Source organism: Sus scrofa, chromosome 1, assembly GCF_000003025.6.
Source record: "Sus scrofa isolate TJ Tabasco breed Duroc chromosome 1, Sscrofa11.1, whole genome shotgun sequence".
NCBI lineage: Eukaryota > Metazoa > Chordata > Mammalia > Artiodactyla > Suidae > Sus > Sus scrofa.
The window spans coordinates 135,247,437-135,274,841 of NC_010443.5; the positions used below are offsets into that span (position 1 = coordinate 135,247,437).

Consider the following 27,405-nt stretch of genomic DNA (forward strand, 5'->3'; position numbering starts at 1 on the left):
AGATTTAGAATGGGTAATAAGGAGGTCCTACTGCATAGGGAATTATATCCAATTTTTGGCATGGACCATGATGGAACATATTATTAGAAACGGAAGTTATAATTTTGTATGACTGGGTCACTTTGCTACACAGCAGAAAATGGCACAACAATGTAAGTCAATTATACAAAAAAAAAAAAAAAATCAACTAAAAAAAAAGTTTGGCCTGTTCTCTACTAGACTTAGAGTAGGGTTCTTGGGTTATTCAGCTACTCTAAATAATAAGAATTACTATCTGTCATACATGAATTATATATTTTTAAGATGTTAGAATCTATTTTTTTAAATCACTTTATACAAACAATACTGAGCATAATTAAACTATTAGATAATTTGAAAAGCAAAAATTTACCTCATTTGAGTCCCTTTAGGATAATCAAAATGAGTGTCAGTTGTCATTGTACTGTTGATGTACAGAAGGGCTAGGTAAACATAAATTTTAGTTAATGGAACATAAGAGCATTTCTAGTTAGTGTCTCCTTGTCTGGAAAACTGAAGTACCATTTGGACAATATTCAAAGTATATTTTGCCTTGAGTCTCAATGACAAATAATTGCCTTTCCTCTTACCTCTTTCCCCTGACATTACAGTAAGTAATCTGTCCCAAACTTATTAGGGCTCATACATGTGTGCACATGCATGCGCATAGACACACACACATGAGAATGGTTTTGAGTTTACATTCATACAGATTTTTAAAGTATACACCCACTTTCAATCACTCCCAAAGACTCTTCAAGACTTTTTTTTAGAAGGCAGAGGATCAATGCACAGATGATACAAAGATGGTGCTATAAATTCAAAGACAGTGCTACTAAATGTTAAAGGCAATGCAATAACTAGAGACAAAGGTAATAATGTAAATTATTCTAGTGATGACACTGCCTATTAGATCTTTTGGTTGCTAGTTTTATACAAACTCTGAAAGCAGTCTGAAATATCTAATTTCTGTTCATAACTTGAAATGTAAAAGTCTTTTGATGTTTTTCCTCTCACTTGATTTCAAAAGCAAGGGCCTTAAAAATTAATAGTTTAATCCAAGTTTAGCCTAAAATTATGGAACTGTCCTCTCTCCAATATCAGCATACAACCTTCCCAACACACACACACACACACACACAAACACACACACACACACATACACACACACACAGCCTATATCATTGAAAAAAAACAAAAACAAAAAACTACTCCCAATCTAAATTACCATTTTTTTTTTATCATAGCTAAGGTTTACCCAGGACTTTTAGCCGTTTTGTAAAATTTCAGAGACAGTCAAAAGTAATTAAAATAGTTCAAAGACAGGGTGAACTGACTCATAAAGTGCCCTGCCTCAGAGAACAATAGCAAATGGTGTCCTTCTAAGTTCAGAGACTAAGAAAAAGTTTGGGCTAAATCCAGATGATTTAAATTTTTCTCACTGAAAGAAAAGTGAATTTCCTCTACCTGTCCTGTTCTATTCCTATAACTAAGTTTGACAAGGTTCTAATTTAAATACAATAGAAACAAAGAGAGGAAGTTATCTTTAACATTTATGTCTTCAAGGTTGTTTGGAAATCTTTTAGGCAGTTTTCCTTTCGCCAAAGTTCTCTTCCGCTGTTTCTTTAACTGGAAGAGGTTTGTTTGTTTTTTTTTTTTTTTCATTTTATATACTGTACATTTCCAAAGTATATATATGGTTCTGGGCATGGTATTTGCTTTCCTTGGAGATATAAATTGCTTTTGTTCATTTACCTTCTTTGAAATTCATTTCTAGTAGCTGCAGAGCTGCTGCTATGAGTGTTAATAGGCTTCTAACATAGCTGTCATTTCAAGTAATAGGTGCCAAGCTTTCAGCAGCTTATTAACACATTATAACAGCAACCCCTATACTAAACAAACAAATTGCACAGAGGAGGACACAAGCAAATTTAGAGTATATAAATATATATATTCACATGTATACATACATACAGTATATACTTAGGACTCACCAACATGTTTGGTTCCATACATGATTAGCCCAGAATTGGCACTTTGTTTTTTATGAATATTCACAGTGAGAAAGAGTGGATCGGATTTGTATTTGGTCCCAAATGTGAGACGAATACAAACTGGTATAATTACTGAAAGATTTCCATCCTCTCAACCCAGCGATGCTCTCAAGACCGAAAAATTGCAGACTTGTGGTATTTCACATCATGGAACTGTGCTAACGTGATCTTTCAGCGCCACTTCATGGGGGATGCTGCAGAGGAAGAAAAAGTGGAAATAAGCAAAGAAATACACCAACTGGCAGAACTACTGAGAAAGGAAGAGATGCAAATATGAAAATGTGCTTCGAAGAGTCAAAATTTGCATTTGGTTATGAACACTGGACCAACTCTATACCAACACAAATATATTCTTCCAGATGCAGGGGCAGACATATGTATAGATAAATATAAGAGCGTGTATTCACGCATGCTTTATATAAATACGTATAAATATACATACACACACTCATACATATACATATGCATGTATATAGAGATTCACTGTCCTTTACAAGTGTTTGTATATTTAATGGTTTCATAAAAATTTTTAGCAGCTTTCTTGAAGACATATTTCAATAAAGGCTCTAAATTTTACATTGTAGTAAAAACTGACCCTTTTTTTGAGTATAAAAAAATCCCCAAGCAATTTATAATCATCTTGTAATATATTTGGAGGTTGTTAAATATGTTCAATTCAACTTTTAAATCAGCTGGGTCATTTTCTAAAATTTACTAAAATTGTGGTATTAAGGAAGATGACTTGATGGCCTCCAGCTATTTTGCAAGATTTAACATGCACTACTTTTATTGTCACTAATAATGACAGGTGGCATTATTAATTGTTCAATAAATACAAGTGCTGAGCTAGTAACTTTGTATTAGCCCAGATGTTTCTCCTATCTCCAGACAACTTTCAACTCTGGGGAAGTGAGAAAAATTCAAAAACAAAAAAGATTTTAAATTAACTAACAGTCTTTTCAAAACAGTCACTTCCTAATATTATTCTTATTGGATTAAATGCAACTTCACATCATAGTTGGAAGGAAAATTATTATGACCCTGTAATAAAAGATGATAATTAACTTTAAGGGATTCTGTTACAGAAAATGTCCATATCATACAAGACAAACCCAGGAATGACTATAAGAGCCTCTTAATGTTTACTTGCCATAATGGCACAATTCATAGGAATAATTAGTGACTTTCATCAAAGAACATTTTCTTTTCAAGGAAATAGTAAATGTAGGTAAAGAAGTCCCAGATTTTGAGGTCTATCTCAAGGTTTTCCCAACCACATTCCTTACATTGGTCCCATTTTACCCTGCCTGGTGGTAAACATGTAATACCTACAAGCTTCAATGTGTTCTTGTGGTGTTTAATACTTCAAGTTGTTGTTGTTTTTTTTATATATCCAAAAAGCATTGAAAATTAAAGAATTATTTTTCTTTGATACTCTGGAAACCCTTCTGTGAATTATATCCCTCACTATCTCACCCATTTCTAGACATCTCATTTCATACTACTCACAGCACTATAAAATAAGCTACTTAAAGACCACATCCTAGGAGTTCCCTGGTGGCCCAGCAGGATAAGAATCCAGTGTTCTCACTGCAGAGGCTCTGGTTACTGCAGGGGTGGGGGTTGGATCCCTGGCCAGGAACTTCTGCATGCCACCCACCAATGTGGCCAAAAAATAAACAAAGACTGCATCCTCTAGATGTAAGCTCCATGAAAGAGGTCTTTTATTTGTTTTCGCTTATCTCTGCCAAGTACAGTATCTTGTGAATGATAGCTGTTTTCTAAATGTCGAATAAATGAACAAATTTAATGAATAAATACTAGATCTACTCTATATTTTCTAATCTGTCTTAGCTCTCACTACTCAGTCAAATTCAATTTCATTTTCCCATAAATATCTGTTTCTAGTTCTAACAGATCTAGACCTTAAGTTAGAGCCAGAAAAAAAGAGGAGTGTCTAAAAGTTAGGACCTCATCTTTCTCTAAGAACTTCTCCTGTTTCTTTGCCTGAGTAAATTGATGCCTACAAAAAATAAATATGCAGTAGGGTCAGAGCCAAGGGTCCTTTTGTATGATTTTAGTAAAAACATATTTTTTGTAGAAAAGCATCTGTGATAGACTCCCAAGAGCTTGGTCAAATCACCTCAGAATTTAGTTTCCAATGACAGTTATATGATATATGTGTGAAAATAATGGGCAGTGGTTTCAGATTATGAATGTTATTTTGGTTGACATCCTGAACAACTACCATGATTTTAAAGTAGGAGAGCAAAAGTAAAAAATAAATAAATAAATAAATGAAAAGGGAAGACAATAAAAACAAAATAACAAAAAAACCTACCTGTATCTCTACAGAAATTATTCAAACCAGTCTGGAAAGGCTGAATGCCACATGACCCATAAATATAAACTTGTTTCCAAACAAACTTTGAGGGGAACTTGCTCTGTGTTTCCACCAGAGTAATTTTAATAATGTCCCCTATAAATATATACATGATTGGACACCAAGATTATAACACAATAATAAAGGTTTGTAGGAAAACCTGTTTTCCACCTCAACACTGTTTATGCTATTTTAATAAGTTGAATAAACTTGGGAGACTAAGAAAATGTCACTTTTCCAACTCTGCTAGGAAGGAATCTGACAACTGTGACATAATCACTGAAATCCTGCAATTTGTTAAAATGCTCTTAATAATTTTTTTCCTGACTTTTGCTCAAAGGCTAAAGTGCAAAAGAGAGAAATAGAGAATTAGGCTAATGATGATTAACATTTTGCAGGATGGAAGGTTATAGCATCATTTAATTTCAGAATCAGAATGCTAGAGAGTTGGTACTTTCACAGAATCTCTGATCATACAAGGGAGCAGAAGTTTGAAAAAAGTGCAGAAAAACATAGCCTTTAAAATAATGAACAGCTTTCCCAAGTCTTTCCATACCACAAAAACATGCACATGCCACACATGCATACAATACCCAGGGTCTCATAAATTACTTTAGTGACAAAAGACTGTAACCTGAGTGATAAAGGTCCAGTTCGATGATTATCTTACAGATAATTGAGGGCATAAAATAGTTCAAAATCACCTTTTATTTGTCATTTGTTGACAATTCAGCCAACTCTCCTGTCTGCCATCCTCCATATTTAATGGGTCCCTATCCAAGTATTGTAACAAACATGTTTGTATGGGAAGGATGTCTTCATATTGCTATGCTCTTGCATATCCTTTACCTCCTTATATTGTTCATCAGTCTACCTTCTGCTCTTTTTTCCTGTGACAACTTTGAAATGGTACCCATAGCAACACCTCTGAGAAGAAGGTGAAAGTGAAGATGCTGCAGTCATCCCGGGTACACAGTGCTGGCATTCCAGTCATTAATGCAGCGGCTTCTGCCTACTCAGATCTCCCTCGCTCCCCTCTGGTCTTGTTTCCCTCCAGAGCAGCCACAGAGCTCACTCACGGAGATCCAGAGACTTGCTGTTAATGATTTGTCACTTGTTTAGAATACCTCAGGATGGCAGCTCTGTATAAACTGTCCTCAGTGGCACTGCCAGGTTGCATTAGGAAACAATTACCTAGTTTATGACTGGTAAAGTAGGCACCAGAATTTCCAATTAAACTCGCATGTTTCCAAAGAAGCCTGGATGCTGGTATATTTGAGGAGAGGAAGAAACACCACCATTAGTGATAGTTCTACTCACTACTGCCAGATAGACTCAGTGCTCTCTAGATTAATAAACTAGGAGTCATAGAATATAGAGAATGATTTTATGTGAATTCAGTCATTGCCATTTATTAGATTCTCAACCTTTGTCAGGATGTGGATAGAATGAAACAATGCATATGCTTACCAAAATCCTTTTATAGCAGAGAAGAAAGAAAGAAAGAAAGAAAGAAAGAAAGAAAGAAAGAAAGAAAGAAAGAAAGAAAGAAAGAAAGAAAAAGAAAAATGTTACCATGCAGCTTTATTACTTTAGTCACTACCCTCTTTCTCCGTGGGTTTCTTCACACCCATGTGTGTGAGCACTGGAATTGGAGAAAAAAGAAAGCAGTGACTACAGAGTTACTTATTTCTTTTACATTTTGTATAAATGCTAGAATGTATAGATTTTTATCAAAATGAAGTGTACTTTATTGTCAAAAGCATCAATCATTGAATGTTTAACATTAAACATAAATATAAACGCATAAATTGACTAATTTAAAATATTTCATTGAATAGATCTTGTCTCAAATATACCATATGGATTTGAAAACATATGAATTTGAGACAGAATAGGATTTTCTTCATAGGTAAGAAAGGTCAAATGTTACTGAACTTCAACTACAAAAAGTTAGAGTCTGGAGTTTCCAAATAATAGCTTTTATAACACCAAATAATAATAATAATAGTCAACAATTTAAAATCTTATTAAAAATTCTAGAAAAAGAATACACAGATATTTACTAAAAGTTCTAGATACACAAATACCACATACTCCTATATTCCCATTCTGCCTTCTCCAAAAAGAGGAAGAAAACTAACCATTTATCAGTAGCAGCATGAAAGGAGATTTATCATTTAAAATTTTTCATTGCAGATGGTTTTCATTTTAAAAGGCAGAGAAGCGATTTTTTTGAAATAATTTTTTTCGCTAATGCAATTGAGCCAGACGTCTCTCGTAAATCTTGTTGCTCTAGTAGACAATACTCAGTTCTCTAAACTTTATATGCAATAGCCAGCTTTTTTTAAAAGACGCCTGTCTCCCAGGCATGAAAATGAAAGCCACTTGAAAGGTGGCATCAGATCCAAAATACGCCACCCAGGCCACTCCCCTTTTCCTTAGCTCAAGGTTCTAGGTTCTTTATGCCCAAACAAAGCTATGGTTTTTCAATAAGATTTTTAAAGTCTCCTTTCTTTTTCTTCTCCTCCTTTTATTTTGTAAATAGGGGGAAATATATGAGTCTGGCCATCAACATAGCTTTGAGTCAAATAGCGAACAGTACCCAATGATTCACTGAGTTTTTTGAGTCAGGAGGCCAAGATAAAAAGCAATTCATAAGGGGGAAAGCAGCGAGGATATCTTCCTTTTTAATTAAAAGAAAAAAAGAATCATTTAATACTGGATTTGAATTTCTTGCATGATGTCACCTCCTTTAAGGAAGAAGGATTTAAACACCAGTGGTATATAGCACTGGATACTCCCATTGAGCAAATGATATGATGGTACTGTGCTGACTAGATTCATTGTTATTCATATAGTACATTTGCTGTCAGTTTCTGAGGGCACAGCATGTCTAGAATTAAAATGCTCATTAAAATATCATCAATCAAAAAAAATACCATCATTCTTCTTTACATGAAAAGTTTATGTAAAGATTATATATATCATAGATAGTTGGATAGAGAGAGAGAGAGATAGGTAGATAGGGTGTAAAGTATCTTCCTCTAATAGGATATTATTTCCAATTTTCCTGGGAAAAAAAAGTTGCTCTTTCAGATACTGAGTTTGGATCTCTTGAGACCATTTTTGTCCAAGATTCAAAGATATCAGGGACTGAATAAAATATAACCACTGGTTGGCATGCATTTTATAAGCTCTAAATGGGCAGATCCAAAGATGAACTCTACCTAAAATTTTACTAAATCAAGATTCATATGTTCAATTATTTCAAAGAGATATTTGAATATTTGCAACCCCAAATCAATAAATGTCTATGGAAAAGTCTTCCTTTTAGAATCACCAAAAGTGGGTGAACTGTGGCCAAGTTCTCTTGGCCAAGAGTGATAGAACGAGTCCTAGATCTTCAGTCCCCTGATACCCAGTTCAGTGCACCTCCTGCTATATCCTATGACTTCATGCAGAGATGAGTGGATACTGAACATATTAGAAATGCAGAAAATGATCTTTAGTCAACTATCTTTAAATTCACTCCAAGGAGCATTTGTCTTGACATTTCTTTGCTGTAGTACAGAATATACTTCTGCCATCTCATACCCTTTTACACATATATGGCTGTCTACTATTAAAATATGAAAAATAGTCTGATAATTCCATTTTTGAAGCCTCTATTTCCCTATAGCACAAAATTATAACATTTATTTGAAAGAAGTTTTTCTTAAACATCTGGAAAATATGCAAAAGTGGTAAGCTGAGATATAAAAATCCTTTGCTCCAAGAATACATTCTGAAATATAATACTGAAGAGTATAAACAAGAAAATGAAAATCATTCATAATCCCATCACTTAGAGATTACATATCCTGAGTGACATATATTTCTTTCTTCTAAATCAAATCTACTCCCCAGGGTTTGATAGAAATACAATTTAAGTTATCTTTTAGTTCCCCTCCTTCACAATATTGCACAAAACTTAAGATTTAAAATCCAGGAAATTTTGGAAGAGGGCCTCTGTTGCAATGATCACAATCAACTCAAACCTATGTCCTCTGCTATGCCATCCGCAGCCATAGGGACCCACTGCTGTAGCTCAAGATCATATTAAATAGTCTTTAAAAACACACTTTTTATATTTGCATACTCTTTCATTCTATCACTTTGCTGTGATTTCTTCAATGATCTTTGTATTGTTTGATACTTGGATTCTTTCAAGAATTTATGTTATTGCTGATAACCAACCCTACATAACACTATATTTATATATAAGCCATTGGCCAAATTTCTGACTGTTTTGTAAGGATGGATTCTTTGTAATGGGTACAGACAGTTTTAAGGATCTTCATTCAAACTTCAAAATTACTTTTCTAAAATCATGTTAACAAATTGATGATTTAGGCCTTTCAAAATATTGTTGGAGTTCCAATTGCGACGCAGTGGAAACGAATCTGCCTAGGAACCATGAGTTTGCAGTTTCAATCCCTGGCCTCAATCAGTGGGTTAAGGATCCGGCATTGCTATGAGCTTTGGTGTAGGCCAGATGTGGCTCAGATCCCACATTGCTGTGGCTGTGGTGTAGGCCGGCAGCTGTATGTCCGATTCAACCCCTAGCCTGGGAACCTCCATATGCTGCAGCCAAAATATTGTAAACTTCCTTCTTTGTCTATTTTTCATGTTTTTTGAAACAAATAAAAGTTCTAAGTTTTTATGCAGTTAAATTACGCCTATTTTTCTTTGTAGTTTTTTTCCTTTGTTGTATGTATAGGAATTCTATATCCTGAGACTAATATTACTCTCTTATGTTTTCACTTTTATTTAACACTTTAAATTTATTTTCTACAATGAACTAGGGTATTTTTTTTAAATACTTAAATCAGTCTGTCCCCCACCATTTCCTTTCCCTAGTAATGCATAATGCTGTCTTTTATAGATGACCTAAGTAACCTGAAGTCGAGACCTAGACTTGGCTGAGATGAGTGAGGGACTTATCTGTTAGGCAAAATTTAAGGGGGCACTAAGAAAACCTCAATAATCAAATAATCTTTTGATATAATATTTAAAAATATCAAAACTAATACAAAAATTTATAACAAGCAATAAATTAAAATTTTAAGTAAATACACCATCAAGTCCTATAGCTTTCTGGGATTATTTTTCAAAATAAAATTTACATAAAGTGACACGATTACTAGCAGTATCCCCAATGTTTCCAGGGATTCCTGTGGAGAGTTACACTCTCTGGAATCTCACCTCTCATACCCAACTCGCTGAATTGTCAACCATTTCTAACCATCTCATCACCACTCTGCACAGCTTCATTCTCAGCATGGACACAATCCCTTCATCTTTATTTCCCAAGGCACTGCTAACACAAGGCTGTTATGCATAACAGATTTTTACTGAAAGTTTGGAGATAATTGAAAGTATAACATGGAAGGGGAAACACCCTAAGATTCATTATAAAACATCATTGTGTCTAAAATTTCACAGTGGCACCCTCCAATCACTGTCACAAAGATGTCGCCTTAGATTGGCCAGATGCCAAGCTGCTTTCTTCCTACTGAGTTCTTTCACCTGTCATATGTCTTTCCTGGGCTCAGCAATTATCAACCATCCTTCACCACCTTTTTTTCAGTTCAAGTTATCAAGTTATCACATGAAAACTAAAAACTTTACTGTGCAAAGTAAATGCCCAGAGTACTGGCTTTTGTATCATTTACTGCTTGTTATTCTTCATCTATATTCCTTTGCCCTTAGCACTTCAGAGCTTACTGGCCTGACTTCTCAACTGCCAGCACCTGTATTTATTGCCTGAAGCATGATTTGGCCACCAAAGTTTGGTCCATGAGAGCAGAAGGTTGGAGATACCCAGAGATTAATGTCTGCCCCTTTCCCAATCCAACGCCCCTCAAAAAATAACTGAAGGAATTTGTTGTGTAAACACCCAAGTTCTCTTATCCTTGGTGAGTTATAGCAGATGAGTCTAGGTTCATGTTTTATACCAGCTCCCAGATTTCACCAGCAAGATCAGGCTCCACTTGCCCACAGTGTTTAGGTGGTAGAGAACAAAAGCTTCCTTTGCTGCCTTCCCTCTCTGTCTTACTTCTCTTCCCCTGCCAGTATTTCCTAGCATTACCTCCCAAATCAATTATTTACACTCCAATACTTATCTAAGGGTCCACTTCTTCTGACAGCATTCCTAACCAAAGAGTAAGTCTAACTCGGCCCCACGACCTTAGCTTTACAAAGAACAAGGAGAGCTTTAGAATGAAAGATTGTCTTTAAAATGGCTTCAACATTTGTGTATTAAATTCCTTAGTTAAATTAATTTCCCACCAACAACTCTATAAGCAGGAGGGGAGACAATGTTGGGCAGAGTCTAAAAGACATAATATTTATTCTCCTGCTATCAAAAGCAAATTCCGAGGATGCATTTCACTTAAATTCTAGCATACATATAGTGCTTTTGTCCTCTGATTTCCATTTTCAGTTCCATTGATCCATATGCTAGTACATATTTTATTATAGCTCTTATCATGTTTTTTAAAAATATATATAATTTTGCCTCTGATAGCTGCCACCCCTTCTTTATTTTCTTGTCTCATCTCACTCTTTTACATTTTCAGGTCAAATTTTAAAAAATAAATGTAGAGAAAAAAACTTGCTAGGATCTAAAGTATAATTGAATTAAACCTAGAAATTAGGAAGAAGTTAGATTTCGAAGAATTCTCTTTCTACGTGAAAACATGTTGTATCTCTCCATTAATTTCAATCTTCTTTTATGTCTCTCAGTAAAACATGGGTTATTGTTTCAAATAATGAAGCACATCTTTCTTATTGCAAATATGAAGTTCATTTGGCTGCAAATATGAAGCCCATATTTCTTAAATTTAAATTAGACCTACAGATAGAAATAAAAGTTTAAAAAGTTTGTTTCTCTTATAGTGAATTAATTCATAATATGGTGCAATGAAATGGGTACTTACTATTAAGTACAGTTATCTATTTTAGTTTACAGATAAAAGTTCAAAGACTTTTATTCAAATATGGCTTCTATAATATAGGTAGCTTTTCACCTGTCTTCAATTCAGTCTTAATAATATTAAAGACATGCAACAATCAATTTCAGAGAAAATCAACACAGTGGACAATGTAGCACAAAGGTTTCCAGAAATCCCACTCCTGGGCATATATCTGGAGAAAATGATAATTTGAAAAGATACATGCACCCTAGAGTTTGTTGCAGCACTATTCACAATAGCCGAGGCATGGAAGTAACCTAAATATCCATCAACAGAGGAATGGATAAAAAAGATGTGGTACATATGTTCAATGGAATATTACCCGGCCATTAAAAAGAACAAAATAATGCTATTTGCAGCATCATGGATGGACTTAAAGATTATCATACTGAGTGAAGTAAGTCGACAAAGATAAATATCATATGATACTTATATGTGGAATATAATAAAAATAATATAAAAGAACTTATTTATGAAATAGAAACAAATTCAAAGGCTTCAAAACCAAACTTATGGATGCCATAGGGGAAATCGAGGGGGGAGGGAAAAGTTAGGAGGATTGGAATAACATTACACACTAATGTGTAAAATAGGTAATTAATAAGAAACTGCTATATCATACATGGAAATCTACTCAGTTTATAATAAACTATGTGGGAAAAAGAATGGATATATGTATATGTATAACTGATTAATTTTGCTGTACACCTGAAACTAATACAATACTAATACAATATTATAGGTCAACTCCAAAATTTTCTTAAAAAAACCACCAAGGTTATGACTAATAATTTCAATTTCTGAAATTTAAAATTTGCTTATACTCATTCCCCAAAAAGACTTGAAATAACTTAGAACAAAGGACGTAAATGTTAAGGTTAATTAAACAAGAACCAAGAAAAGGAGAAGGAATTATTTTGTTTCTTTTCACCCCGAAATATTTATTTAGACCCAGTCTTTTTCTACCTAGGTACTTTTAGGTTCTGGGGCCAGTACTAAGTGATCTGACTGTTTTAAACATAAGACTACAATATGACTAAGCGATAATAAACTTTATAAATATAGACTCAAAAAAATACCATGAACTCATAAGAACTTAAAGTTACAACTTTTGCTCTCATCTCTTTAGGATAATGAGCTTCAAATTTTGCCTTTGCCTTTATCTCTCAGTGAGATATTGGCCAAATTACACAACTTCTCTGGGGCCTCTAATTTTGGCAACCAGAAAAGTTATAAATTCTCTTCCAGCATTTACCTTTGGTCTAAAATGACACTTACTCTGAATAGCTAAATCTGGGTGACTTATTAAACAATTTATGTTCATTTGCTAATGTTTCCTCACAACCATCCAGGAAGTGTACTTATTTTTTAACACCTTTATTTGAATATAATTTACCTACCATAAATCCATATCACCCATTTACAGTATACAATTTAATGATATTTTGTCAAAATTCCACATTTTGGGTAAAGTAGGAGGGGTTGTTTAGACTACAAATTCTTCTTACTAAATGTGTGACAAGTTCAACAAGCCTCTCGATAGAATAAGAAGTGCTTTCATTTTATTTGATGCATTTCAAATTCCTATGATATCAGACAATGTTCAAATATAAGTCTACAAATATTTCAGAGACAAAAGAAATATATTTGGTGGGATACTCAGGATTCTGCCGAAGACATTATAATGGTAAAATAGTTTCAGATGATGGAGACACAGACATATGGCATGGCTCATGCCCTAACAACAGAAGAAAAAGACACGTGTCTGACATTACACTATCCCTGTGCTGTGACCTTTGGCAAATCTCTAAGCCTCTGTTTTTCTCATGTTTGATAAAAGACAATCAGTTATACTACAATCTCTCTCTATTACTCTGACAATGACATTTTCATTAATTAAATATCATATATTATTAACTGTTATCTAAAATTAAATCTTGTTCCTCAGATACCATAAAATATATGTTTTGATGGGAACCAGTGGCCACAGTTGGAATTTTACGTAACTGTGATTAAAGAAAAAAATATATGGAGATTAAACAAGATACAACTGAACAACCAATGGGCCAAAGAAGAAATCAAAGAGAATTCTTAAAATATTTTGAGACAAATGAAAATGCACAAAAATTTTTAGAATTTACCAAAAGCTATTCTAAAAGGGAACAATTTATTGTTCATAGCAATAAATGCTTACTTCAAGAAACAAGAAAAAAACTCTCAAACAGCCTAAGTTTATACCTCAAGCAACTAGAAAAAGAACAAAGCCCAAAGTTAGTAGAAGGAAGGAAATAAATATTACAGAAGACTAATATATAGAGAGTAAATTAAATAATACACTCAGAAATGAAATAGAGCCCAAAAAGATTTAGAGAAGTCCAACGAAACAAAGCATTGTTTCTTTGAAAAGAGAAATAAAACTGACAAGCCATTAGCTAACCTCACCAAGGGAAAAAAGAGTGAGCAGACTCAAATAAAACCAGAAATGAAAGAGGAGACATTACAATGATACCACAGAAAAACAAAATATCAGAGACTACCCTGCACAATTATATGCCAGGACATCTGACAACCTAAAATAAGTGGATAAAATTCCTAGAAACATATATAACCTACAATGACTGAATCATTATGAAACAGAAAATCTGAACAGACTAATTACTAGTAAGGAGATTAAGTTGGTAATCAAAAACCTCTCAACAATAAGAACAAATGGCTTCACTGGTGATCCTACCCAACATTTAAAGAAGAATTAATACCAAGCTTACTTAAGCTTTTCCAAAAAATAGAAGAGGTAACAATTCTAAACTCATTTTACAAGGCCAGCATTACCCTGACACCAAAACCCAGCAAGAATGCTACAAGAAAAGAAAACTGCAGACTAACATCCCTGATCAACATAAAGTAAAATATTTTCAACAAATGTTAGAAAATCAAATTCAGCAATACATTTAAAAGGATCATACACCATAATCAAATAGAATTTATCCCAGGGAGGCAAGAATGGTCAGCATATGCAAATCAATCCTTGTGACATACCACATTAACAAAATGAAGGACAAAAATTATATGATTCACTCAATAAATGCAGAAAAATCATTTGGCAAAATTCAACATCTGTGTAGGATGAAACTCTCAACAAAATGGGTATTGACGAAACACACCTCAAGACAATAAAAGACATATATATGGCAAGCTCTTGGCTAACATCATGCTCAATGGTGAAAAGTTGAAAGCTTTTCCTCTAAAATCAGGAACAAACAAGGATAACCACTTTCACTACTTTTATAAACATGGTATTAGAAGTCCTAACCAGAGCAATAAAGTAAGAAAAAGGAGTAAAAGGATGAAAATTGGAAAGAAAAAGTAAAACTGTCACTAATTGCAGATGATATGATAGTATATATAGAAAACCCTAAAGACTCAATTAAAAAACTATTAGAACTAATAAATTCAGTAATGTCACAAAATACAAAATCAATAAATAAAAATCTGGTGCATTTCTATACAAGTATAATGAGCTATCAGAAATAGAAATTAAGAAAATGATGCCATTTATAATTGTATCAAAAAGAATAAAATTTCACCAAAAAGTTAATAGGCCTATATGTTGAAAACTATAATACATTAGTGAAAGAAATTGAAGAATACAGAAAGAAATGGAAGATATACAATTACATGGGTTAATGGGTTGGAAGAACCAATATTTCTGAGCTGTCCATACTGCCCAAAGTAATTTATAGATTCGATGCAATCTCTATCAATATTCCAATACCATTTGTTCCAGAAACAGAACAAATAATATTAAAATTTATATGGAATCAGAAAAGACCCCAAAGAGCCAAAGGAATCTTGAAAAATATCAAAGCTAGATAGAGGCACTCCCTGAATTCAAACTATATCACACTCCCAGAGTTCATACTATATTACAAAGCTACCATAAATAGTATGAAAATGGCATAAAGCCAGACACATAGATCAATGGAACAAAATAGAAAGCCCAGAAATAAACACATGAACATTTCATCAATTAGTTTGTGATTAAAAAAAAAAAAGCAAGAATACACAAATGGGAAGGGACAGTATCTTCAATAAATGTTATTGGAAACACTGGACAGCCACATGCAAAAGAATGAAATTGGACCACTATCTTACACTATACCCCAAAATTAAATCAAAGTGAATTAAAAACTTGAACATGAGACTTAAAACTATAAAAACATAGGAAAAACATAGGTGGAATCTCCTTGACATAGATCTTAGTGATGATTTTTTGGATGCGCACCAAAAGCAAAAGCAACAAAAGCAAAAATAAACAAATGCGACTGTATCAAAATTAATAGCTTCTTCACAGTAAAGGAAAAAAAAAAGGCAGCCTATTAAAATGAAACAAAATATTTACAAATCATATGTCTAACAAGAAGCTAATATACAAAATATATAAAGAACTTTGTATAACTCAGCAGGAAAAAAAAAAAAAGCAGTCATACAAAAATGGGCAGACAATCTGAATAGACATTTTCCAAAGAGGACATACAGATAGCCAACAGGTATATGAAAGGGTGCTCAACATCACTAAACATCAAGGAAATGCAAATCAAAACCACAATAAGAAATCATCACACACATGTCAGAATGGCTATTATCAAAAAGATAAGAAAAAACGTATTGGCAAGGACGTGGTAAAAAGAAAACACTTGTACACTGCTGTTGAGAATATAAATTGCTGTAGCCACTATGGAAAACAGTATAAAGTTTCCTCAAGAAATAAAAATAACAACAGAACTATATGATTCAGCAGTTCCACTTCTGGCATTTTATCCAAAGAAAACTCAAATGCTAACCCAAAAAAGATATATGCCCACGGTATTCATTGCAGCATTATTTGCTATAGCCAAGCCATGGTAAAAAAGTCCATCAGTGGATGAATGGATAAAGAAACTGTGACATATGTAACACAATAGAATATTATTCAGCCATTAAAAGAATGAAATCTTGCCATTTGTCACAATATGAATGGACTTCAGGGCACAACGTTAACTGAAATCTGTCAGACAGAGAGGCAAATGCTGTATGATCCCTCTTATAGGTAGAACTTAAAAACAAAACAAAACAAAACAAACAACAACAAAAAAGCTCATTGACACAGAGAATAGATTAGTGGATACCAGAGGTTGGGGATGTGGGTTAGGATGGGAGAAATAGGTGAAATGGGTCAAAAAAAGGCAGTTTAAAAAAAATAGAAATGTTGTGTATTTTGATGGAAACAAGTGGCCATGGTTAGAATTTTATGCTACAGTGATTACAGAAAAGAGATAGAAAAAAATTATTCTTGGTCAAATTAAAATCAAAGTAAAAGATTCATTTTCTTAATTTGAGAGAAAGTTGTAAACAAATGAATGTAGTTATTTGTGTGGTGAGTAAATCTTTACGATATGTTTAAACTTCTCCTTTGCAAGAAGTTTCTAGAATGACCCACCATATTCAGGGAAGTCTAATTTAATTTCATGGTTGATATGTATGATCTGCCAAATTCCATGTTTGATGGTATTCCACTGATGATACAAAATATTGGTTTAATGTGATTTTGGGCTAGTGTGATTCCTGCTTTCCACAGTGGAATTGTTATCTGAGTGAAATGGATAGAAATGTCAGGGGAAATGGGTGGTGGTGAACATGTGGATTCTGAGCTGGTGGCTGCTTCAGTATGAGTTACCAAGTTGGTCATTGCTCTCCTTGCTGCCACACTGAGAGAAGAAATTCAAAGGTGTTCACTGCACAAAAATGTGTTCAAAACCATGTGGTCTGCATAATAAATAACTCTTCACATTGATGATCAGTAAAATAAATATTTACTGAGTACATACTACAGGCAAACCCTGTGCTAAGTTCGGTGGCAAATGCAAAGATGAGTGATAAAAAATCTCTGCCTTTTAAGTAACTTTAAATCATAAGTAACCTTGAATCAAGGCAGACGAGGAGAGGGCATTAAAAGAGTAAGGAAGACAAACTGACTGAGGATTTAGGGAGGCTTCTTAAAAAAGTGTACATTTGGAGTTCCCGTTGTGGCGCAGCGGTTAATGAATCCGACTAGTAACCATGAGGTTGCGGGTTCGATCCCTGCCCTTGCTCAGTGGGTTAACGATCCGGCATTGCCGTGAAGTGTGGTGTGAGTCACAGACGCAGCTCGGATCCCGCGTTGCTGTGGCTCTGGCGTAGGCTGGCAGCTACAGCTCCGATTAGACCCCTAGCCTGGAACCTCCAAATGCTGCGGGAGCGACCCAAGAAATGGCAAAAAGACAAAAAAAAAAAAAAAAAAAAGTGTACATTTGAGCCAGGCTTTACAGGCAGACCTTAATTACCTACCTTAATCCAAATTAAGAAACTATGACTAAATACATTTTAATTCAAGGCCTTAATCATTAGTAAAAGATTTGGCAAATCTGCATGTGTCCAAAGTAAATATTAAGCCACTTTTTATATGTATTGCTTTTGTGGAAAACTCCATAATATGAATGCTAGAATAATTAAAGCACAATAGTGAATGTAAAATCAGAAAAGTTACTTTTTCATGTATAAATTATAATACCCATGCTTAAATTTTTTAGTGCTAATATTCAGATACAAACACTATCCTATGACTTCCAGCAGGTATGATACAGGAAAAGAGGCTGATTTAAAAGAAAAAACAAACAAAAAATAGCTTCTCAAGTAATGTGAAAATCACAAATGCATAATTGAGTGCAGGAAATTTTAGTGTGGAGTTCAGTGCACTGGAAGTAGTTGGGTCTCCATTTGCAATGCTTCTCTCTCTTGACTGTTCAGCTTTCGTGGCATCATCTCCAGTTCTGGGTCAGCGGATACCTCACCCTCCAGGCCACTGGCCCACCCTCATTTGCCCAGGATGTCATTGATGTATGATGCTAAATCATCATATAATGAAGAACAAAGTACTCAGGCTTTTCTAATTTTCACAGAAAATGAAATTTAATTCAAAACTATGCCTGGCTAATTAAACTTTCCTGCGATCTAATTTGCTCTAATTATTTCCATAAATTGAGATGTAACAGGGGTTATATAAAATTATCATAACAGAAAATTGAGTTTTAGTCTGAGTTTTAAGCTAAGACGAGGTTTCTGAATTATTCCAACCTGTTGCTAAATGTGAATACCCTTGTACAAAAATCAGAACTGTACAAAATAAAATGAAATAAAATAAGTTTTTCCCTTCCTCTTTAAAACCCTAAAGTTTCACTCTGTTGAAATACTATAGACTGAGGTTACACTGCACAAATGAAGCTGAACACCAATTCTGAAAACCTAATGATAAACTAGGTCCAATGAAAATCTGAGTCATTTAACTTCAATACATTGACCATCCAACACTACCCATAAGCCAAACTACTTCCTACTTCCTAAAGGATATAAAATCTAAGTATATCCTGTATTAAAAAGCATTAATGCCCAAAGCTGATTCCTGGCCCGGGAACTACATATGCCACAGGGCAGCTGAAAAAGAGGGGGGAAGCATCAATATCCTCTATCAGATTGTATTTTCATACCTCTGTGGCACCAGGATGGCAACTTTTGGAATGTTCCCAACTCTTTTTTTGTTGGAGAGAGGAGAGTAAAGGCCGAGAACCTAAGGGAGAAGTGAAATGATTATCACTAATGGGAGCATGTTAAACTGAACCAGAGAATGTTGCCCAGAGTTAGAACAAACACTGAAAAAGAAGATATGAACAGAATGAATTCACAACCTAAATCATTAAAACAAGAAAGAATTTGGACCTCAGGGTAGCCTTCATCGTGGCTAACTAGATCACTTTCTACTCATGCTGGTGTAAACTTCACAATAACAGAGCCTGGATGCCACCAATGGGAATAACAGCCATCTATAGACGTCTTATGAAACTGCCTGATAAAAAGGTTTTTTTGTAATCAATTAAATAAATATATTAAATTAAACTCATCTATATTTTTAATGTACCTCCTTGTAGTTCATTATGTAAGACCCCCATATGTTCTGTATCATTAGTGAAACATTCTCAGTGGTGTAATGATGTAGTACATACACATGGGGTAAAGTAATGCATTTTTCATTTCTTCTGCACATTTCATTACAGGGTGGAGATGCTGCAATTTTTCATTTAAGATTCCATTTTGGTGTGGGAAAGGGGAAATAGACCCAGAGCCAGAGCTGCTTCCAATTTCTCTAATTTCATAATTCAGCAACTGATCATTTGCTGAGGATAACTTTTCTTAACACTTCTCTTCCCATTAGTGTTCATGAAAGGAAGGATAGAGGCTGTAGTTCCTAGCATTTTTTTTAAAAACAAACACGAGATATTTGATTTTTGAAGAAAATGAATCCTTTCATTTCCATCAGCCAGTTTTGCCAATAATAATTTCAACTCGTGACCTAATTCCTTAAAGGGAAACCCTACTTTACAGAAGACAGAAAATGTAGGATCCCACATTCTCAGTTAGTACTCTTTGCTTTAGAGATTATCCATTAGAGTTTTGTTTGTTTGTTTGTTTTTGCTTGATTGGTGTAACTAGAGCTTTTTGATAACCTCATCAAAAATGACTGCTCCACAGAGGAGTCTATAACTCTCTACAATGATATGAAAAGCTGTTGGATCACAGCCTATAAATAGCTATGTACTGATCCCATGGCATTTTTGTTTCTAATGAAAGGTTACAAGCCAACACAAAGGTACAAAAGTTAAGTATTTCCATGGGATAGCTCAGGGCCCCTAGTGTTTATAACTGTGGCTTCTCCATTTGCTGAGCTAGTTCATCCTTTCCTTTCTCATTTATCTACAGTGAAAGGGCTTCTCAGGGTTTGAGCACTAAACTGGCTGTGAAATATCTCCCCCTCCCCAGTCTTTCAGCCTCATCTTGGCCCAGGAATTCAGTGCAGCTGCAACATGACCCACCTCACCCTTCTCCATCTTCCCTGTGCCCCTATCCCTGACCTGCACAAGTCAAGAAGGAACTCCTTCTAGAAGGAAGATGTATTATTACACATTATTTCATCACAAGACGCCTGTTGAACAGGGATGGCCAGTGGGCTCAATTAAGTGATTCTTAGGATATTTGTGGCTATTAGGGGTTGATACCAGATAACATGCTTCATTTTCCCTGGGGTGTGTCCATTGATACCAGATAACATGCTTCGTTTTCCCTGGGGTGTATCCAGAAACAGGCATTTTTCCTTCTCACCATTTGAAAATATCTGATCTATAACATATTTTCTATTCCTTCACTTTAAGTGAATTTTAATAATTACTATATCCTTTTCCTTTGAAGTGTCCATATTAGGATGGAGGCCTGGATCAGGGAGAGAGGAAGGAAGAAGGAAAAAGAAGCAGAAGAGACCTCCACAGGTTGGTAGGAGGAATAAAAGTTAACAGCCAACAAGCCAGAGAGTCCCAGTTGTCTACGAAGTGCCTCTTTAATAATAAGGTAGGAAGACAATAACAGTGAATATTTGTTTTCTGTTAAGCATCACTTCCTTGTCTGACTTAAGTTGATGTCTACCAAGGCCACAGATGACCCAGCTCTGCCTACACTCCTCAAGTTGGAATATTCGCAGGAGAGTCAAGGCACAGATGATGCAATGGATGTAGTATTTTGTTGCAACAAGAGCTGATGAAGAACAAACCCCCTGGCAAGCGAATGAGTGGGCTGTCCTAATGTCTACCCCAGTACTCTGTTTTTAAGGTAAACTTCTCTGCAAAATGGGCACTCAAAGAAAAATAACTATAAAGTCCAAACTGAAATACAAGGCTGCGTTTGCTGCCTCCTCCAACAGATTTCCTTTCAATTCATCTGAAGTGCGCAGCACCTACCATGTGATATTTTGTTCCTCAACCAATAATGACCCACATACAGCTGTGCACATTATCTGGCAGACAGATGTTGGATTAGGGCTGCAGCTGATACAGTTCATATGCAGAAAGAAAAAGAACAGTCCATTAGAGCTAATTCTCTTCTTTCTTAACAGGTTCACTATTTGAACCAGACCCTCCACTTGGTTTATCTGTAAAATATAGTAGATTCAGTCTCTTCTTGATGTTCTCCTGTTTCAGAGAGGAGTTAATCGGGTTAAAGGTTTTGGCCTTTAGCCAAAACCTCTGATTCCAGACTTTAAACAGGAATGCTCTCACTTTCCCCTCCGTCTCCATAACTACATTCTCAGGGGACTGAGGAGTTTAAGCTGAAATTAGATGGCTACAAGTGCTAACACCTGCTACAAGTTCATCCATTTTTGCTAGTTTTACTGCAATGTCGGGTTTGTGCAGTAAAAGATGGAGAAGGGAGCAGTGGCCCTATCATGGTGTGCCATTTTTTCTCAATGGCTTTTCTCATTTTGCTGCTTTCGCAGCCACGCTGTGACTGAGCAGGGCTGTCCTCTCTCTGGCTTCCACCTCATTACCAATACCCACAGAAATAAGACCAATGGAGATAGCCACAAATGCCTTCCTCATCTGAGAGAGCCAGAAATGCATAAAGATGACCTAAATTATTTACAGGTTTTCCTTTTTTTCATCAGCACATATAGGCTGGGGTGGTGAAGATGGCCCACCACTCCCCTATTCTCACAGGAAAAAAACAACAACACACATTTTGGCGGAAGTCTCAGACTTACATGGAAAATGAGAGCCAAGTGAAAATGTCTTACCAGCCACTCCCCAAATAGGGTACAAACAAATGGGAATGGATTCAGCTGGGGCCCTCTAGTCTTGAAAGGTTAGGGGATACAGGGGGAATGAGGAAAGGAATGAGTCTCTGGACTCTAAGACTAATCCTTACTGCTCCCTTTTCACCAGGAAGGACCCTCAAGTCAGGGAGGCATCCAGTTCAAAGTGCCCCGTCCCCATTCACAGCTGCTCCATCAACATCAGCTCAGCAGGGAGAGCTTTATAACTTGATGCAAATTGCATAACTAGCAGGAACAGCATGTCGGACAATGGCATCCGCTACCTGCTCTGCTCCTGTCTAGTTATGCAATTTGCATCAAGTTATAAAGCTCTCTTTACAAAGACTTTCAACATTAAGCCTCTTTCCCCAGTTCTACTGCTTCTGCTTTCATCCATTTCCTCTTTTTCATTCTATCACTTAAACTCCAGCAAGCTCTTAGCATCTATGCCTTCTATTTTCCTGGAAGCACAAGTTATGTCCTGCTCTCCTATTTAATATTCTGCTTTAAATTGCTGTTTATAAAGGCATTTATTTCTCCAGGTCTTCTGGCATGCATAGGGCCTAGCCCAGTGAGTTCTTTTCTCTGTCTTCATTTCCTTTATAGCAAACTGCTTCCTCATCCCAGCAAGGTTTGTCTGTCTTTCCTAAGCTTCAAGAACGTTAACAACTAAAAGTGGAACTCCCACCACCCTACTTGGTGCTGGATTGGAGGGTCCATAATGAAAATATTTCTAATACACATTTGCATTCCAAGGTAATATCTCCACCCTTTCTCTAAAAACCCCATTGTCCCAGAATCCTAGGGTAGAGAAACCAGAGATCTTCAAAAGGCAGTCATTTCATTCAACTTCATTTTACTAGGATTGAAGCTGAGGCACAGAAAGAAAAAATACTTCTGCTCATCCTCGTGTTTTTCCCTTAAAATATTTTAAAAGCTTAACATTTGCTTTATGCATGTTAAAACACAAATCTCTAGGCCCTTGGTTAAGAGGAGAAGGATGTAACTGGAGGGTATGAAGTGGAAATTTCTTCCTTATAATTCCATACTAAATTGCCTTTAGACTGTCCTCACCTGGAGGCTAAAGTGCTGATGGGCAAAGAAAGCCCTGGAGCCAGAGGTCAGCTGAGCACACACATTCCATTAGCGCCTGCTGTAATTTGTCCTGCATGGCAGAGGCAGAACGAAGGGCTTAGTACATAGACGACTCCCTTCAAACTGCGCCTGCAGGTGGAAGCACAGCAAGGGCTGTGGGCAGGCAGGGTTTTCTTTTCGCCAGTGAATGTTTAACACCACAGGGTGGGTGATCACTTCCAAACAGATACCCTATTAGGATGATCTAGGAAACACAGTGGGTGGTTAACCTTTCTTCTCTGGGTTCTGAGTCTGATTGACTTCACTCCCTAGAAAGGCATTAGGTGGCAGCATGTGACTTGGTCCTTTCCGCAAAGTCCCCAGATATCGGGTTTGGGTGGCCGGCTGGGATCTACACCAAACCAGAGAGAGAAGAGTGGAAATGTGGCAAATGAGGACAGAAGTACATGGGAAGAAGCCCCACCCTGTCTTGCCTCCCTTTAAAGCCTCTGCCGAGAGCCTTTCCACATGCAGATAACATTCACCCAAATTATTAAAGAGCAGAGAAAAAAATTCCCATCACAATTACATGGATGTTCTGTCAACAGCAGTAACAGTAGCAGTTACAGAATAACTACAGATAATTACAATCATTTAATTCAAAGTACCAAGTCACTTCATGCAGAACATGACTCATTTATCATTATTGACCTTAGAAGAAGCAAATTTACCCAAATCAATAAAGGTTCCAAATATCCATTAGAGCAGACAGAGATTGGTCACAAGTGTTAGGAGTTTCTATATACCTGGATTAAGAGGGGGAAGTAGATCTGGATGCTTTTGATTAATGAAGAGATTTTTTTTTTCCCTTTAGAGACAGTTATTTGAAACAGAATTGACCTTAATTTCTCCTTTAATTCATGTTATGGAAAGTCAGTTGTTTTTGTTAAGAAGTTTCATTCTCATTAGTTGCTGAAACATAGTGTAATTACAAAAAGAGGTAATCTATAAATAGGTAGAGTTCAACTTTGTTTTTAATGGACTCTTTGGGGCTCCCTAAATATTCATATGGCAGAGATCTGTCTGGTGGGAATGACCAGACATTGTGGTTCTCTTTTAAACTACTGCTGTGAGCTTCTTCACACTCAGATAAAATTTACCCAAATTATGAAAGGGAATGGAAAAAACTCCCCACCACACTTACAGAGATGCTTTATCAACAACAGTTAACAGTAGCAGTTTCAGAATAACTACTGATAATTACAATATCCATGTTGTCAAATGAGAAAGTTTAAACTACTTTTGAGAGTTTGGTATTCAAAATTGAATGTGGAGGCAAATTGAGATAAGAAGTCAGTTTAGTCACTTAAATCTCAAATAGTTCAAATTGACTTCCAGACATGTAACAACATTACCTGACTTAATCCTGATGCTGAGGGCTGTTGGGGAGGGAGGAGAGAATTGGAGGGCAATTCCTATCTACCTTGACTAAATACAGAGGGTTCAGATTTTTGTCAAAAAAGGAATAGGCTGTGAAATGTGTTCGCATAAAATTGGCTGTTGTGTGGGGAGAAAAGATTTTAAGTCTATTTGTTTTGAAATTGTTCAAATTACAAGATTTCCTTCATGACAAAAATCTAAAATGTTGACAAACCAGGACAGTTATCCCACAGGAAGACCTATCACTACAATATCAGATGGTTCTCCTGCCCCACTCCCCAAATTCTGAGTCACACCACCAGATTCTTACCTCAGTTGGCTGAGAGGGAAACTGAGGCTGGCTTTCCCGAGGTCACCCAGTCAGTAAAGATGGAGCTAACATCTGAGTCCACATGAGTTTGGCTGCCAAGGCGGTCTGCTTCCCGCCCACATCGTGCTATCTCCAGTGGAGTTTGAATGATCCCTATCAGGAAGGTGTTCTGCAAAGAAGTCATCTGGAAGGACTAAATCAACATTCTAAAATGGGTTTTGAATGCTCCATACCCCCAAGAAGAAGAAATGATCTTTCCCATTCCTGTGGGGGTCTCCGGGAAAATCAGGTGCAGTGTAGCCCCCACTTTACATTGATTAGTTCTTGTAAAGAAGCCAAATTCCACAGCCCTCTCATTGAATATGGAGTTTAAAACCCTTACTTGAGGAACTGAGAAAAATTCTCCCCCACTAAAAATCCAGCCCAACAGGAAATCCAGGTACTGGCAGGGAGGGAATCAGCTGGAACCACTAAAGAAACAATTGCTTCCTTAGCACCATCTGGGGAAGAGACGCCAAGGTGGGGGCTGAGAACATAGAAGGAAGCTCTAAGGAAGAAGGGAAACTGAACAAGAAGCATAAGTCACTGGGACTGAAAATTTGTTCCATTTGTGTCTCTCTGCAGGAGGAAATAAAGAAATGCTGACAAGGCATGCCAGTCTGAATCCCCTGAGCAGTTGGCCTGTTTGACTTTGTGTGATGGTGGGCCAACCTGTGTGCCTGCCGGCTCACACCACCGTAGCTCTTCAAACACATTCTATAGATCCCGCTAATAAATTCCGTTTGGCTGCAACCCTTTCCCAGTTCCAGGCAGTTGCCTCTGAAGTGTAAGTGCAGCCTGTCTTTAAGCCAGGCTACTGCCACTTACTGGTGATCTGTACCTCTTTGGAAAATTAATCTACGCTGCATTTGAAGGCAGGGAGCCGAGTTTGAATGAAAATGCAGTACCATGGCTAGAGGACACAGCGCTCACACCTTCTGCAGCTCCAGAATAAGTGCTATGTTTTAAAAATATATATGTATGTGTTGGCAACATTGAAAAGGGGGCTAAAAAAACATCCCCCACAGAAGTGAGAGCAGCAGCAAAAGAAATGTTAGCGCCCTGCTGACGGGAACAATAGAGCATATGGACATCACACTGCGCTTGCCAAGCAGACGAGGGCAGGATGATCAAAATGGAGTCAATCTGCTTCTCTAATAGCAGAAGAATCGCCTGTGTGAACAGTGTCTCCAAGTGTGCAACGAGGCTCTTTAATTGCCTGGGAAAGGAGAGAGGGTTCAGTTCACATTTTAGCCAGGCATACCCTTTCCACTGGATCTTTACCTCAGGGCACATCAGGTGATGAGTCTCACAGGTGGTCACACGCATGGATCTCCACACTTGAGACCTGGCACCAAAGCAGACCATCACCCAGCCAGGGCTCTCCCTCCAAAATTCATTCTTGACTGTCACTGGGGTGGGGTTGACTCAACCCATAGCATAGACTAAGGTTAAACTGAGGGTTGTCATTGTCCAACAAGCAACTTCCTGGTTCCTACCTATTTCCTTTCAAATCCAATCCCTTTGCCCTTCGGGAAATTCACTAGTGTAAAAGGTTACAAACCTCCATATCAACTTTTTCTTTTTTTTTTTTTTTTGTAAACCTGGCACCTTTACAACTGAAAGGGGAATGCAGATTCCTTGATGCAGGTATCACCTTCTCTGAGAACCACTTGGAAATATATTTCTTATTGTTGTGAGTTGATTACTGTCATGTTTGAATGACATTTTAGTATCCTACTTCCCTTTATAAGAACTTTCAACCCAAAAAGCACACTGCGAGTGTAAATAGAGGCCTTGGGTCTTTTACTCTTGTCTGTGACTAAAATACTGTACCCTACATACAACTCCCAAATTTATATTTGAAGCACAAACCTTCCTCTGATCTTCAGATTCATGTTATCTAAATTCCTGTTTAACATCTCAACTTGGATGTCACATGGACATTTAAAATAGTGCTGCAAATACATTGACCTCTGTTAATCCCCCTGCCTCTTCTTCCAGTCCCAATTCCATTGCGTTTCACCTGGACAACCATGAAACTCTCCTTGCTGATTATCATTCTTTACGGGCACTCTACCATCTATTTTCTACACAAAAGCTAGAGCATTTTTAAAACACTAATTTACTTTTTTACTCAAAATATTTCAATAGTTTTTCATCACACTTCTGATAAATGCCACACTCCTTCCCATAATACTTGAAACCCTGTACAACTCCATATACCCTCTAATTTCATCTTTTCAATGAAGTTCTCCCCGTTATCCACAGAGCTGCAATCACAGTGGCTTCCTTCAATTCTTTCAACCTGAAAAATACTTTCCTGCCTGAGGGCCACTGCACACACTGGAGGGCTTCTTCCC

At 36.3% G+C, this 27,405-nt stretch overlaps 1 long non-coding RNA gene across 2 annotated transcripts; it reads right to left on the reverse strand.

Annotated features, from left to right (window-relative positions):
- On the reverse strand, positions 1-25,530 carry LOC110261473. Of its 2 annotated transcripts, XR_002345579.1 has the most exons (4): positions 25,004-25,525; positions 19,034-19,113; positions 2,013-2,266; positions 1-461 (listed from the first exon to the last, which is right to left on the reverse strand). It is a non-coding gene; the product is annotated as an uncharacterized LOC110261473 (long non-coding RNA). The 2 variants fall into 2 exon arrangements; XR_002345578.1 differs by lacking the exon at positions 1-461 and having other exon boundaries at positions 1,187-2,266; positions 25,004-25,530.